Source organism: Geotrypetes seraphini, chromosome 4 (genome assembly GCF_902459505.1).
Source record: "Geotrypetes seraphini chromosome 4, aGeoSer1.1, whole genome shotgun sequence".
In the NCBI taxonomy this organism is placed as follows: Eukaryota; Metazoa; Chordata; class Amphibia; order Gymnophiona; family Dermophiidae; genus Geotrypetes; species Geotrypetes seraphini.
In genome coordinates, this window is record NC_047087.1 from 106,524,122 (window position 1) to 106,541,498 (window position 17,377).

Below are 17,377 nucleotides of genomic sequence, written 5' to 3' on the forward strand. Positions count from 1 at the left end.
GGAAACATGCTGCGCAGGGGGATGGGTGGGAGGGGAGGAAAAATGCTGCACATGGGAGAGGAGGGAAGACAGGAAAGAGGAAGAATTGGGGTGGAGGAGAGGGAAGGAAATATTATCGTTGTACAATGTATGTGAATAAAATAAAACATCCCCAAAAATAAGCTCTAGTGTGCTTTATGGACCCAAAATTAATATAAGATACTGTCTTATTTTCGGGGAAATATGGGAGATATCAACCCCTTTTTCCACCTTGATCTTTTTCCACCTTGACTTCCAAAAAGCCTTCGACAAGGTACCTCACGAACGGCTATTAAAAAAGCTGTGGAACCACGGGGTGCAAGGAGATATCTACCGATGGATCAAACACTGGTTGGCAGGCAGGAAACAGAGGGTTGGAATAAAGGGCCAATATTCAGACTGGCAATGGGTCACGAGCGGAGTTCCACAGGGGTCGGTGCTGGGACCTCTATTGTTTAATATATTTATTGATGATCTGGAGACCGGGACAAAATGTGAGGTTATCAAATTTGCTGATGACACCAAACTCTGCAGCAGGGTTAGGAACACAGAAGACTGTGAAAACCTGCAAAGGGACCTAACGAGACTGGTAGACTGGGCAAATAAGTGGCAAATGAGTTTTAACGTAGAGAAATGCAAAGTCATGCATGTAGGGAAAAAGAACCCGATGTTCAGCTACAAAATGGGGGGAACACGGCTAGGGGTGAGTAACCTTGAAAGGGATCTGGGAGTTATGGTTGACACATCACTGAAACCATCGGCACAGTGTGCGACAGCCTCAAAGAAAGCAAATAGAATGCTGGGCATCATCAAAAAAGGTATCACAACCAGGACAAAGGAAGTCATCATGCCGCTGTATCGCGCAATGGTGCGCCCGCACCTGGAGTACTGTGTTCAATACTGGTCGCCGTACCTCAAAAAGGATATGGCGGTACTCGAGGGAGTGCAGAGGAGGGCGACTAAACTGATAAAAGGTATGGAAAATTTCTCATACGCTGACAGGTTAAAAAAGCTGGGGCTGTTCTCCCTGGAGAAGAGGAGACTTAGAGGGGACATGATAGAAACTTTCAAAATCCTAAAGGGCATAGAGAAAGTGAATAAGAACAGATTCTTCAAACTGTGGGGAGCCACAAGCACTAGGGGTCACTCGGAGAAATTGAAAGGGGACAGGTTTAGAACAAATGCTAGGAAGTTCTTTTTCACCCAGAGGGTGGTGGACACATGGAACAAGCTTCCAGAGGAGGTGATAAGCCAGAACTCTGTACAGGGGTTCAAGAAAGGTTTGGATAGGTTCCTGGAGGATAAGGGGATAGAGGGGTACAGATAGAACTTGAGGTAGGTTATTGAATTGGTCAGTAACCACTTCGCAGGTCGCAGACCTGATGGGCCGCCGCGGGAGCGGACCGCTGGGCAGGATGGACCTCTGGTCTGACCCAGTGGAGGCAACTTCTTATGTTCTTATGTTCTTATCTCACTGCTTTTCCTCCTCTGAAGTCCACTCTTTTCGTCTATTCACTCCTCTGCCTTTATGAGTAGCAGTGATTTACCCACCCTCTGATGAGTTCCTCTTTTCCTTTCACACTGACCAACTCCAGACTCTCGTTTTTCGAACCTTCATCTCCTTCCCTTATCCTTGGTGACTTCAAAATACATGTTGGTGAACGCTCCAACTCCTAATATTCCAGGTTTCTCACCCTAACATCATCATACAATCTCCAGCTCCATCACCCCTACACATCAGAATAACCATTGCCTTGACCTCATCTTCTCCTCCAATTGCTCTACCACCAAATTCTGCACCTCAACTTTTCCCCTCTCTGACCATCATCTAGTAACCTTCACAACTCATCACCTTCCCCCAAGACCCAGTGTTGAAGATTTCCTGAAATAAGGTGTCACGGAAAACTGAATTTGTGAATAAATTAAAACAAAGTGCCTGTATATTTCTGAGAGTGTACTTATAGATTGGAAAATCTAAATTGCTGATTATACATTCTAGTAATGCTAAGAAGTTAAAAAGTTTAGTTTTACTTGTGACTTTTAAGACATAAGTAGATTTATATATTATTGTTTAAATGCAGTCATGGAATTTACAGATAAGGGTTACAGAGGAAACAGGAAAAACTGTCTTTGTATATATACTCACACACAATCATGTGAATGCCTCTGTTTCTTATAGATTAGCAAACACAAAGCTAATTAAGAGTTTACACAGATGTTAGTAAGTGTCTGTTTTTATAAACCAAGACGTAGGCTTTTAATGACATGATGTATGTCTTGACATGTTACAAATGTCAGTGTTACTCCTTTTTCTCCATATAACAACTGACATATAACATATAACAACTAACACTCCCCTTCTTAAGAAAGCACCCTGGCTCCCAGTTGCGCATCGCATACAGTATAAACTAAGCCTACTTATCATTAAGTCTCTGTTATTTACATCTACAAATCATTGATTCCCTATTCCCCAACTATATCACTGAGGTCTACTGATCAACATTTATTAGTTATCCCTTCACTTAAAATTATTAATACAGTGGTGCCTCGCACAGCGAACGCCTCGCACAGCGAACGCTGCGCACAACGAACTTTATGTCTTGATTCGTACAACGGACTTCGTTTCACACAACGAAGTCCGGGGTTCCTGCGGGGTTGGATCGCAGCGGGGTTGGTCGAGCCGCGAGGGTAGTCTCCTTCTCCTTACCTGCCCTGTCGCAGCACACAGCCGAACGGAAATCTTCCCGATGTCAGCGCTGACGTCGGAGGGAGGGCTTAAGCAAAGCCCTCCCTTCCTCCGACGTCAGCGCTGACATCAGGAAGACTTCCGTTCGGCTGTGTGCGGCTGCGGCAGGGCAGGTAGGAAGAAGGCAATGGCGAACGAAAGAGGGGGGAGGGGGCGGTCCGCCCCGAAGAATGTGCACAGCCGGTCAGGTCCCCCGATCAACCGACAACAGGCCCGGCCGACAAACCTCCCTGCCCTGTAGCTGCGAATCTAAATTACCTCTTACAGCAGCTTCAATACTCCAGCTGCTGTAAGAAGGTAATTTAGATTTGCGGCTACAGGACTTAGATAAATTTAAGAGCAAACTGAAAAGCTTTGTTTTCAAGGATGCTTTTGATACCTAAAAAAGATTGATTGAGAGTTTCATATCATCTTCATAACCTCTTTAAGGTTCACTGTTTATTCCCTCCCTATTGTTTTTTACCATAATTGTCTTCTTTTCTACCAGCGATATGTATTTCTTACCCATCCTCTCATCTCGTTTTAACATATTTGTACTGTTAGTCCTTATCACGTTACATATGTTTAGTCTGTTTGTTTTGCTACTCTCTTAATTGTATATAATTTTAATGATATGTTCATCGCTCAGAAATTTGAGTAAGCGATCAATCAACTATAAACTTGAAACTATAAACTTGAAACTTGACATCTATTGGACTTGAATTGACAAGGCTGGTCTATCTTTTTCACTGAAATTTATCTTTGGGTCAGGCTATAAAGGGTTAACTGGGACAGTTATAGAGAGAGAAAATACGTTTTTGTAAATGAACTAGGCTCCACAGGATATACGTGTTTAGGAAGCTTACATGTCAGACTATTGTATGTTAATGTCAGAGAAAGAATAAAATGTATAGCTTTGGCAAGATTTCATTGAAGGAATTTGAACAGGAGAATGTAATATGAGTTTCTTATTCTTTCCAATTGAACACATTACTTTATAATTTGATATTTACTTTGCATTTATTATAATAAATCTCAAAGATTTTGTTCTTAAAGTCTTTGTGTTTTGTGTCCAATTTTTACATATCAGGAAGGGAAGCTCTTCTCTTACTGCCTAAGAGAGGAATTTTCATCCTGTGGAACTTCTGAACCTGTATCCAAGTAAATAGCAGCCCCTGGATACCAGCCAATCACTACCTATACATTTAGGAACCTTCAGACTATTGCCCTGACACCCTCTCCAACACTGTTTCATCTCTCTCTTCAACTACTATAATCATGCATATCTGTCAATGAAGCCATCTTCTCCTATAACTCCATTCACGTTTTGCGAGAATGTTTTGCTCGTCTTGCAAAACATTCGCAAACCGGGTTATTTGCAAACCGAGGTTTGACTGTACAGTATTAGGAAAAAACAAAAAGGGAAAGGAAAATTGTATTAGTGAAAATTATAATGAAGGTTTATCGAATGCCACTTTAAACTGAGACTTTAAAATTTTTCAGCCTTAAGGTATAATGGAAAACAATTCCACAGAGTAGGGACCATCGCAGAAATACTGGAATCCCTATGGATGTCCAAAAATATCTGCCTGAAGGATGTCAGTTAGCAAATTTTGATGAGAGGAACTTATCTACACTAGAGGTCTGTACGGGAACGGGGATCCCCCTAGGTCAACGGGGCTCCCACGGGGACCCCTCCCAGGCCAACACAGGACTCCCACGGGGATGGAACTGGGGTTCCGATCCCAAGCCCTACCTAATTTCCAGTCCAGCACCACGCTGAGCTCCCGACAAATCAGATGCAACAGTCTCTGTCACGTAGGCATGGAGTTTAGCACGTAGGCAGTAAGCTCAGCACTGGCACACATTGGTTCAGTTGCAGCAAAATGGGCCAATCACAAACAACCTTAGAACTCTGGGCCAATCAAAAACGACCCCAGAGTTCTAAGGTATTTTCTGTTTGGTTCAGTTGCAGCACAACGGGCCAATGTGTGCCTGTGCTGAGCTTACTGCCTATGTGCTGAGCTCTAGAGGAGGGAGAGCCGGCAGCTGTGTTGCTGCTTCTGGGGAGCTGCGGCGCTTCACTTTTCATGTGCATCTAAGGTGCTGCTTTGTGCAGTCGCCCGAGCGAGGAGCGAGATGGCTTTCTGGCTCCCAGCTGTGTTCTGCCCTGCCCCCACCTGAGCTGGCCAAAGTTGCACGGGGTAAGTGTGGGCACTGGGTCTGGAGAAGGGAAGGACCTCGGGGGGGGGCAGGCTACAACCTTGCACCTCCCCCTCCATGGCTCCCTGCTGCCCTGGTGAAGGTGGATGCAACTCCCGGGCACTGGGGTGGTTGGCTGGGAGAGGGCCTACTCCCCCTGCCAAAAGACTTGGCAGAAGCTGGCTGGAGCTGCTGGTCAGGTTAATGGGGGAGGGGGAAAGGCTTGGCGGGTGCTAGGACTTGGCATGCATGTGATAGGGGGAGGAAAAAGAGGAGAGTCCATTTAGCCCACAGGTTAGGCAGGGGTGGGTTTGGGGTTGTAAGGCACAGCTAGGGGGAAGGGAGAGGGAAGTGACAGGCAGGCCAGGGTGAGGAGAAGAAAGAGTGAGAGCTAGGCATGAAGGGAGAGAGTGAGGTGACAGGGAGGGGGGCACAAGATAGCAGAGACAAGTAAGCAGACAGTATGACTAATATGAAAACTAGCAAAAGGGACAGGTGACAACCATCATGAGGGGTAGGGAGAATGAGGCAATGGTGACATGGAGCATGGGATGACAGGGGGCTAGAAAATTAGGTGGCAGACAGGCCAGCCAAGGTGATAGCCTTTCACCTTGGGCAGAGAGAGAGGTAGGGAGAGTGAAGCGGCAGACTGGATGGGAGGAAGGGGAAGGGAGAGAATCTGGTGACAGGAACAGGCATAAGGGGTACAGAGATGATGGTGACAGCCAGGCAGGCCTGCCAGGAGAGTGTGGTGATGGTGACAAGGAAGCAAGTGTGCCAGTGTGAGGGGTAGGGAGGTTGTGTTCTGTATGTATGAAAAGGACTGTTTTCTTTTAGCATTGACTGTGCAGGATCAATCTGTATTAATCTGGCTTCAGTTTAACAATGGGTATATTGATTTCTAATGCTCACTGCAGTGATCATGATGCTCCCTTTTCCTAGATGCACCCTTGCTGTATGATCCATGGATTATTACTAAAAAAAAAATTTATAGAGAGGAAGGAGGTATTAAAAAAAGGAGAGGGGTGTTAAAAAAATGATTGTATTTTATTGTTGGTTTAAATAAACTAAGACTTAAAAAAAATCAAAACTTTCTGAAGTAATAGCTGCTTTTTATGGAGACATGTAAATTTTATGGGAGGATGGAGGGATTCCTCACAGGGACAGAGAGGATTTTGGTGGGGACGGAGGGGGACAGGTAGGATTTCTATCCCTGCGCAACTCTCTAATCTACACCCTCATCACCTCTTGCTTACACTACCGCAACTTGCTTCTCTCAGGTTTTCCACTCAACCATCTCACCCCCTTTCAATCAGTGCAAAATTCTGCCACACGACTTATATTCCATGACAGCCACCACTCTCACATTACCCATCTCAAGTCACTTCATTGGCTCCCCATCCATTTACGAATACAGTTCAAATTCCTCTTACTGACTTACAAGTGCACTCACTCTGCAGCCCCTCAATCTCTCCACACTTCTCTTCCCCTATGCTTCCCCCATAAACTCCATTCATACCTGTCTCCTCCACTGCCACCTCCAGACTCCATCCCTTCTAGCTTGCTGCACCATATGCATGGAACAAACTGCCTGAGTCACTACGTCAGGTGCCATATCTGGCAGTACTAAAATCCAAACTAAAACCCACTTTCTCGATGTTGCCTTCAATTCCCTCTCCCACTCGCCATAAAATTACCTATCATTCTCTTTGCAAGAAACTCCCCAGCCCCTATATGTCCTATCCGTTTGTCAGATTAGATAAGCTATTCTAAGCAGAGACTGTCTACTACGTATTGACCATACAGCGCTGCAAACACTTTTCAGCGTTATAGAAATAATAGTAGTAGTAATAATGGTAGCAAAAACTGAAATCATCACCACTACAAGATGGAGTGTAGATGTGGCATTCACCGGTATTCCCTTCAGAAAGCTCTGGAAAGGAGTAGCAAAAGCTTTGGATCAAACACAGAGACCAGGTGACTCCTTTGAGGGGACATTAAAAGATGCCAAAGATAAACCCTGAAAGCCCGAGGGCAGAAATGTGAGTAAGAACCTGCTTGAAGCAAGAAAATAAACTTAGGGCAGGAGAAGTAATGCCAGCCATAGAATACAGAGGCACAGACAATTAAATTAGTTGGCTGATAAAACAGCTGGGAGACCTCTCACCTGAAGCACTTGAAACATGGGTTTTAAAATGGCCATGGGTGCCAGTGACTGAGCTACAAGACTGTAGAAAGCCAATGGCTCCGTCACCATCAATGCCAAATCTGAAGACTCTGACCCTGATGGACATTCCGAATTATGCCCTGCCATTGCTCTTTATATCCCAGCAAGAGGGCAGCACTTTATAGTCACAGCCAAGACAGAAAAAAGAATTAAAAGGTGTACTCATCATTGGTAAAGGGAGAAAGACCTGAAGCAGTTTGCTGTGGCTCAGAACTAATTCAGTTCCCTCCAAACTATGGCCTCAAACATTTAGAAGATGCCAAAGGGTGCCTTTTTTGGGGGGGGACTTTTTTTTGTGAGGAGGACATAAAACTAGCCAGGCCAATTGAATTCATTTTAATTTCTTTTTTTTTCAGTATATTGAATATGCTGCCAAAGTGAGCACTTTTGAAAAGCCTAGGAGCTACAAAGAGAGAACTCCCAAAAAGAGTAAATAGGCAAGAGGGGTAGAGGAATAGGGACTGATACCTCTTGGGCAAGGCCCTACAGGATCGAACTAAACCCTCACACAGTGACACTAAGAAGTGCAACTAGGGGCTCTGAGCTCAGTCATGTATGGTCCTGAAAATGGGACCTTGGAGTAACCATTGGGCTCAACCATGTTGTGTGGCCACGGCCTGTAATGCAAGGAGCTAGGCCAGGGAAAGGTGCACTGTTAATTGAAGGTAGAAAAAAATAAAATAAAACATACACACACACATGTGATTACCTCTGTTGCGGGTCCAGCATCTGTGTCTTCCTCCCCCCACCTCCCACTGCGGTATCTCTACCTCGTTAAGCCTTCCAACAGCAATTCCAACAGACCTGCTCTAGGGCCTTCCCTCTGCCGCAACGTCTGCTTTCTTGAAACAGAAGTTGCATGAGAAGGTGGGACCTGGCAGAGGGAAAGCCCCAGGGCAGGTCTTTAGGGATCACTGTAGGCAGCTCAATAAAAGGGCAATGTATTGTGGCAGGAGTGATAGTGGGAAAAGGACAAATAGCTGGACCCATAGGAGAGGGGGGCAGCTGGAGGGAAGATAAGAGAGGTACGAGACCTGCAGGAAGGAGGGTGGGGGGAGGGGACTGCTGGAGGGAAGGCAGAGAGACCTGCAGTGAGGAGGACAGAGAAGTCAAACTAAGGGGATGAAGGGAGTGAAATACTGAACACACAGCGGAAGGAAGAGAGGGAGAGAAGTAGGATGGGGAGGAGTCAGAGAGGAGAAAGACACACATCAGTATGTAGGAGGAAAGAAGGTAGAAGCTAGACACAAGAAGGTATACAGAAACAGAGGAGAGATGATTACTACGAAGGGGAGCTTAGGGGCAAGACCACAAGGAGGAGATGATGCATGGATACAGTGAAGGAATGCCAGACACCGAAGAGGATATATAAACACAGAGGGAGCTACAAATCTAGGGGGGCATAGGGATACAGAGGGAGGGAATAAGAATGCAGAGTGGTGATGATGAATGTGGGAAGATGGACACAGGGGAGAAAGAAGAACTGTCAAATAGGCATGAGACACTGGCAAATGAATTAAGAGAAAAAAGAGGGAAACAATACAGAGCCTAGGACCAACATGATTTGAAAAATAAAAATGACAACAAAAGGTAGAAAACAATGCGATATAGAAAGTTTATTCTTGCAGAATACCTCGGTCACACACAGAACACAAATGCCAAATACAGAGTAGCTGACCGAAAATTATAATCATGAATTAAAAACAAAATTTTTCAAAAAGCAACATGTATGTAGTTACAACACTAAAGAAATAGAGATGCATTTCATCCTATACTGTGCAAAATATTAAGATCATACATGCCAGGGATGGTGCTAGGGGAGTGCAACTAGCATAACTACTTCTGGCTAGAGAAAGTCCTAAAAGCTGAAGAAGGTATGGCCTAGTAGCGGGCTTTGGAGTCCCCTCCCGAATTTCAACCCTGGGCTCCAGCCATGTCTAACACCAACTCTAGCAGGATATACATTTTTTCTGGTGTATTCTAGTCAAAAAATAGAAAATACATTCTGTAGTAATTTGGGTTGTTCAGTTTTCTTGATAGTGAAAGGATATTTGTGAGGGGGAAGGGAAGACAGGGATTTTGTCGATTCTTAAATAATATCAGTGCTTTGATGCACTGGCTTTCACAGTGTTTTTAGGCAGAATTCAATGTGCTATTCATGCCATTTAAAGGAATTTATGCACATGTTTTATAAGGTTGCATGTGTTTTGTTATTGTTTATCTGGTGGGTCATTCCATATGACGTGGACCAGGGGTTCACACTCGACCTCCTCCAAATTGAACAAAATTTTATGTTGATGTTCCATAGGATCTCAAATAAACCATGCAAAAATGTTTTGGCTGGATCTCTGTTGGAGGTTCAGAATGCCATGCTTCGCATAACACAAAGCCATGTCAGGTTTATTAATAAAGGATTTTCTAGTAGACCTGGGTTGTCTCTCCGTTTGTGGCCATCTCCGCTCTCTTTCGACTTGTCTGTTACCTGCAGAGGCTTTTCTTCTTTGGTGTTGTTGCTGGCATGAAAGGAGTCAGCAAAATAATCTGCACAGCCCCAATAAAACTGCTCCCTGACCTAGCTGCCAGCAGTCTGTATGCCCCTGCTGGACTACAGTGCTACTATTGGTTGATTCTTCAATAGGTCACTGCTGGCCCCAGGAGATGCTAAACACCACAGCTCTCAATCAGAAGTGCTGTTAACACTCCCCTCTGCACCACTGCTGGCTGCTAGTATTAATTATTCTGGCACAGGAAGCTCAGGGGGAGGAACAGCTGCCCCCTGAAACATGTCCTCCAGAGGACCGAACCTGGGATCACATCTCTGCACAGTCCCCCCTTTGAAGCCCTCGGCACTATGCTGAAAGCAATCTAGTCCAAAGAATAAATAGCTCTGTCAAGCCAGGGCTTCTTTAGCCACTGAATTCTGATTTTCTCTTTACCTCTCCCATGAACTTCACACATTGTGCATTTTGAGTATTATTTTTGTCCATTTTTCCCCAGGCAGGAAACTACTCATCTCACCTGAAGCCATGGAGAAGGGAAGGAGAGAGATTGAGTAAGAGAAAGAAAAATCCCAATCCTACTCATTCCTGGGGAAATACATGGAAGGACAAGAAGCTATATTGCACTGATGGGCTACATATTACTACAGCAGGAAAAAGAAACCTTGTAAAGAAATTTAGACAATATTTTTCTAGGCATTTAAACTAGAAGGTGGGGGTGGTGTATGTACGAAGGACAATTATAGAGACCACCCCCGGCAAAAGAAAAGATGTGATAGTAGTAAAGGTTGCAACATAAGCAATATCAGCAACTCATTTCTTAGTATTGCAACGGAAAGTGAAACGACACAAAAATCCATACGAAAAAGGAGATTATCGCTGAAAAATAGCTGGAAAGCGATGACCACAAATGCTCGCAGTCTAAGCAACAAAGTTCATGATCTGCAAGCCCTGATATTAGAGGCAGATCTAGATATTGTTGCTATCACAGAGACATGGTTCAGTGAATCACATGGATGGGATGCAAACATACCGGGATATAATCTTTTTAGGAAGGACAGAGATGGTCATAAAGGTGGAGGAATAGCTCTCTATGTAAAGATAAATATCCAAGCGACCGAAATGCAAGGGACCTGGGGAGAGGAAGAAGCGATATGGATTGCTCTGAAAAGAGAAGATGGAACTTCTATCTACGTGGGTGTAGTCTATAGACCTCCGACTCAATCGCAGCAAATTGATAAGGATCTGATTGTGGATATCCAAAAGTTTGGAAGGAAAGAGGAGGTTCTGCTGTTGGGAGATTTCAACCTGCCGGATGCGGACTGGAATGTTCCGTCTGCGGAATCGGAAAGAAGTAGGGAGATTGTGGATGCCTTTCAAGAGGCTCTGCTCAGACAAATGGTGACGGAACCCACAAGGGAAAAAGCGATATTGGATCTGGTCCTCACAAATGGAGAGAGTATCTCTAATGTTCGAGTGGGTGCTCACCTGGATAGTAGCGATCATCAAACGGTTTGGTTTGATATAACGGCTAAAGTGGAGAGCGGCCGCACGATACTTAAAGTCCTAGATTTCAAACGTACAGACTTTAATGCAATGGGAAAGTACCTGAAGAAAGAGCTGTTAGGATGGGAGAACATAAGAGAAGTGGAAAGACAGTGGTCTAAGCTGAAAGGAGCGATAAAAATGGCTACGGACCTTTATGTGAAGAAAATCAATAAAAACAAGAGAAAAAGGAAGCCGATATGGTTCTACAACCTAGTGGCTGAGAAAATAAAGGCGAAAGAGTTGGCGTTCATGAAATATAAAAAAACCCAAGAAGAGAAGAGCAGAAAGGATTACAGGGTGAAACTGAAAGAAGCCAAGAGAGAGATACGTTTGACGAAGGCACAGGCGGAAGAACAAATGGCTAAAAATGTAAAAAAGGGAGATAAAAATTTTTTCTGATATATTAGTGAAAGGAGGAAGATAAAAAATGGAATTGCTAGGCTAAAAGATGCTGGGAACAAATATGTGGAGAGTGATGAGGAGAAAGCAAATGTGCTAAACAAATACTTCTGTTCTGTGTTCACAGAAGAAAATCCTGGAGAAGGACCGAGATTGTCTGGCAAAGTTACACGCGAAAATGGAGTAGATTCTGTGCCGTTCACGGAGGAGGGTGTTTATGAGCAACTTGAAAAACTGAAGGTGGACAAAGCGATGGGACCAGACGGGATCCATCCCAGGATACTAAGGGAGCTCAGAGAGGTTCTGGCGAGTCCTATTAAAGATTTGTTCAACAAATCTCTGGAGACGGGAGTGATTCCTGGGGATTGGAGGAGAGCGGATGTGGTCCCTATTCATAAAAGTGGTCACAGGGATGAAGCAGGAAACTACAGGCTGGTGAGCCTCACTTCAGTTGTTGGGAAAATAATGGAAGTGTTGTTGAAAGAAAGGATAGTGTACTTCCTTGAATCTAATGGGTTACAGGATCCGAGGCAACATGGCTTTACAAAAGGTAAATCGTGCCAAACGAACCTGATTGAATTTTTTGATTGGGTGACCAGAGAGCTGGATCGAGGACATATGCTAGATGTAATTTACTTGGATTTCAGTAAAGCCTTTGATACAGTTCCTCATAGGAGACTGTTGAACAAACTTGTAGGGCTGAAGTTAGGACCCAAAGTGGTGAACTGGGTCAAAAACTGGCTGTCGGACAGACGCCAGAGGGTGGTGGTTAATGGAAGTCGCTCGAAGGAAGGAAAGGTGACTAGTGGAGTCCCTCAGGGTTCGGTGCTGGGGCCAATCCTGTTCAATATGTATGTGAGTGACATTGCTGAAGGGTTAGAAGGAAAAGTGTGCCTTTTTGCAGATGATACCAAGATTTGTAACAGAGTAGACACTGAAGAGGGAGTGGAAAATATGAAAAAGGATCTGCAAAAGTTAGAGGAATGGTCTAATGCCTGGCAACTAAAATTCAATGCAAAGAAATGCAGAGTAATGCATTTGTGGATTAATAATAGGAAGGAACCGTATATGCTGGGAGGAGAGAAGCTGATATGCACGGACGGGGAGAGGGACCTTGGGGTGATAGTGTCCGAAGATCTAAAGGCGAAAAAACAGTGTGACAAGGCAGTGGCTGCTGCCAGAAAGATGCTGGGCTGTATAAAGAGAGGCGTAGTCAGTAGAAGGAAGAAGGTGTTGATGCCCCTGTACAGGTCATTGGTGAGGCCCCACTTGGAGTATTGTGTTCAGTTTTGGAGACCGTATCTGGCGAAAGACGTAAGAAGACTTGAGGCGGTCCAGAGGAGGGCGACGAAAATGAAAGGAGGCTTGTGCCAGAAGATGTATGAGGAGAGACTGGAAGCCCTGAATATGTATACCCTAGAGGAAAGGAGAGACAGGGGAGATATGATTCAGACGTTCAAATACTTGAAGGGTATTAACGTAGAACAAAATCTTTTCCAGAGAAAGGAAAATGGTAAAACCAGAGGACATAATTTGAGGTTGAGGGGTGGTAGATTGAGGGGCAATGTTAGGAAATTCTACTTTACGGAGAGGGTAGTGGATGCCTGGAATGTGCTCCCGAGAGAGGTGGTGGAGAGTAAAACTGTGACTGAGTTCAAAGAAGCGTGGGATGAACACAGAAGATCTAGAATCAGAAAATAATATTAAATATTGAACTAGGCCAGTTACTGGGCAGACTTGCACACAGGTCTGTGTCGGTGTATGGCCGTTTGGTGAAGGATGGGCAGGGGAGGGCTTCAATGGCTGGGAGGGTGTAGATGGGCTGGAGTAAGTCTTAACAGAGATTTTGGCAGTTGGAACCCAAGCACAGTACCGGGTAAAGCTTTGGATTCTTGCCCAGAAATAGCTAAGAAGAAAAATTAAAAAAATAAAATAAAATAAAAAAAAATTTAAATTGAATCAGGTTGGGCAGACTGGATGGACCATTCGGGTCTTTATCTGCCATCATCTACTATGTTACTATGCTTGCTGAAAATCTGCAATGCTGTTGCAGCCAATCCCTCAGCATGCCACGTCCTGTTGCTCCTGGGCCCCCTCCTATTCTTAGGACCAACAGCCCTCAAGCAAAGACCCCATAGGCCAAGGCATGGGGCTTCTAGGAAGAAATCCCCCGCTCAGTCAGAAAAAAGGTCTGTAAACTATCCCAGAGAGCTCTGCAGCCAATAACTCAATTACAGGATTACAAGACATAAGCCTGTGACCCTGGGAGTCAGGCCCAACAAACTAGCAAAGGAAACTTCATTCTGCTGCACCAATCTATCAACAATCTTGTGGAAGCAGAAAAATACGTACTGGTGATATCTAGGACTGCACTATATCTTGTACTGGCAATGACACCAATGAATTGTGAGCGTTTTCTGCTTTAATCTGCTGACAGAGGTACATACCCACTCCTCAGTAATTAAACAACAGCCACTCAAACGTCTCTAAGAGAATCACCAGGAGGGCTTAAAATAATTAACACACACACTACTGAAAACACATACTCTTATTTTTCGCTCCATAAGGCACACTTTTTCCACCCCCCCCCAAAAGGGGGTGGAAATAAGGGTGCATCTTAAGGAGCGAATGTAAAACAAAACAAAACGCATACCTTTTTTTACCATCCCGGCGGTCCAGCGCGCTTTTCACGCTCCTGCCTCAGTTTCCCTGCTTTCTTCCGGCAGCGGTACATGAAGCAGGCGCACGCTTTTTGCATGCCTGCTTGGTCCCTCCCTGCACTTCAAATGGCTGCCTGTCAGTTCTCGAGTCAAATATCTCTAAAAATAAAAAATAAAAATTGCCCACATTAAAAAAAAGAAGATTTTGATAGTGAGGATCTAGCAGTGGGGCCAGGTAGGGTACATCCAAGGATACTGAAGGAACTTAAAGAAGTTCTGGCAGCTCCATTGACTGACCTTTTTATAATTCTCTAAAGTCGAGAGTGTTCCTGGAGGACTGGAGAAGGACAAATGTGGTCCCTCTCTACTAAAGTGGAAGGAAAAAGTTGAGAACTACAGGCTGGTTAGTCTTACCTCTTTGGTGAGTAAATTAATGGAAACACTTCTAAAAAAGAAAATAGAGAGGCTCCTGGTGAAATGGATTGCAGCATTCAAGGCAGCATGGTTTTACTAGAGGAAGGTTATGTCAGCCTAACCTGATTAACTTCTTTGACTGGGTGACCAAATAGTTCGATTTAGGGGGGAAGCACTAGAAGTGGTGTACTTAGATTTTAGTAAAGCCTTTGACACAGTCCCACATAAGTGACTGACAAGCTAAAGGCCAGATTCTATAAATAACACATAACCACACCTAACTTTTAAGGAACCAGGCCGCATAGTTGTCAGTCAACCACTAGGCATCCTTTATAGAATCACCTCGATATGCATGATTGAGACATTTAAATATCTCTGTGGCTCCCAGAAGAGTGAGAGAGGATCCATCAGCAGAAGCCCTGACATGTAGGACTACGGGACCAAAGCCTAGTAAGAAAAACAGGTCAAGAACAAAATTATTCTACAAAAGTCATCTCTGACCCATGACTGCTGTCAGTTTCTAAGTTGATGCTGGGGAAGTGTCCTAAGAGAAGTGCTGCTCGCAGATAAGGACCAAAAACAGAACTACACGCTGTACCATGGAAAGTCAGTCATAGGGCGGTGACTAGAATAACTGATATGTCCTGAGTACACAGCATCATGCACGTACTCATAAACCGCAACACACAAGGAGGAGGGGGGCCACTGAAAAGAGTTGGGTGCATGTCGAAAGGGTCTGGTGGTCAGCACCAGGAACAAACTGTCAGGGGAGATAAGAAAGTTGGTTTTCACCCAAGTCTTGTAATAACCCAAGGTAATATGAGAAGGGGCAAATCAGAAATCAAACATGTAAATAACCAATCAAAATATCAACGTAACTGCCAATCAGGATAGCTAACAAAGGCGGAACTAGGCAGAGTGGACTGAATCCTTATCAGACTGCTAGCCTCTGACTGATTCCTCCGCTTGGCACACTGCTGTATAATCATTTTTTATGCCAATCATGCAAGCTGACTATTGATTTATTACTTATTAAAAATATATATTTGATACAGCAAATGTGTTGTCGTTGTGTGGTCATTGAAAAACAGTGAAAGGCCCCAGCCTCCTTTCAGCAGGTAGTGGAGACAGGGACTGTGTATGAATTTCAGAAAGCGTGGGACATGCATGTCAGATCACTTAAAGGGGAAGAAGAGATGGTGGTTTCCAGTCTGTCCATCCATATGGCTTTTATCGCCTTCATTTTCTATGTTTCTATGTTCTTTTGGGCCCATAAAAAGACTCCAGCTTGAAGGACATGCACAGAATAGCATGATTTATGCCTGCACAGAATCACAGATAATGGCATAATTACCCCTATTATAGGTAGGGCCCAAGAAGGCAGTTAGCACTGTTGCAGTCTCCAATGACCTGCTCCTGGCCAAATCCAAAAGCCACTCTTTCCTCATCCTCCTTGATCTATCTACGGCGTTTGACATTGTAGATCACTGCCTACTCATTGATACATTGTCCTCGCTTGGATTGCAGGGCTCTGTTAATCTCATGATTTTCTTCCTACCTTTCCCATCGCACCTTTCAGTGTATGGTCTGGAGGATCCTCCACTACCATTCCTCTATCGGTCAGCATACCTGAGGGCTCTGTCATGGGGCCTCTTCTTTTCTCCATCTACACTTCTTCCCTTGGCACTCTGATCTCCCCCAACAGCTTCCAGTAGCATCTCTATGCTGATGACTCGTAAATTTACCTCTCTATGCCCAAATTTCTATGGCAATCCAGGCCCGAGTGTCAGCCTGCCTGTCTTGACATCGCTAAATGGATGTCTCACTGCCACCTAAAATTAAACATGGCCAAGACTGAACTCCTTATCTTTCCTCCTAAGCCTGCCTCGCCTCTCCTCTCCCTATATTCTCTATTCTGATGGATAATGCTCCATCCTCCCTGTGTCATCGGCTTGCAACCTCGGTGTCATCTTTAATGCATCTCTGTTCTTCTCATCACATATCCAATAAGCCACCAAACCTTGCTATTTCTTTCTATACAATGTTAAATCTGGAGTTTCCTTTCTGAGCACACTGCCAAGACTATTATCCACACCCTCGTCACCTTTCACCTGCAATGTGCTTCTCATGGGTCTCCTGCTAGTGCTAACCCATCTCTCCCCCCTCAAAATCTCTTCAGAATTCTGCTGAATGCCTAATATTCCACCAGTATCATTATGTTCATGTTACCCCTCTCCTCAAGTCACTTCATTAGCTCCCTGCTCGCTCCGCATACAATTCAAACTCCTCTTACTGACCTACAAGTGTACTCAATCTCCGGCTCCTCAATATCTCTCCTCTCTCCCTACACCCCATGCTGGAAACTCTGTTCCTCAAGTAAGTCTTTCATGTCTGTACCCTTCTCCTCTACTGACAACTGCAGACTCTGCCCCTTTTGCCTTGCTGCACTGTATGCAAACCTGGTTCTGGAGGCACCCCAGGTTTTCAGGATATCCACAATGAATATTCATGAGACAGATATGCAAATCTCAGGAATATTTACTGTGGATATCCTAAAGACTTGCTGAAATGCCTCCAGGACCAGGTTTAGGAACCACTTGGCTAAGGGATTCAGCAAGAATCCTTTGTAGTGTGTCTTGAAGCACGTGGGGGCCAAACAACAAAAACAAAAAAACAACTATCTGGT

General features: G+C 44.5%; 1 protein-coding gene across 8 annotated transcripts in view; it reads right to left on the reverse strand.

Annotated features, from left to right (window-relative positions):
• The window catches only part of POLQ (DNA polymerase theta), a 321,333-nt gene that overhangs the window by 300,161 nt on the left and 3,795 nt on the right, over positions 1-17,377 (reverse strand). For 7 of the 8 annotated variants that reach the window (XR_004539268.1, XR_004539267.1, XR_004539270.1 and 4 more), the window contains exon 2: positions 14,271-14,436. The exons of the other annotated variant lie outside the window; for it this stretch is intronic. The gene's annotated coding sequence lies outside the window, so the exon portion shown is untranslated. The remainder of the gene's footprint in view (positions 1-14,270; positions 14,437-17,377) is intronic. 8 annotated transcript variants of the gene reach the window in all.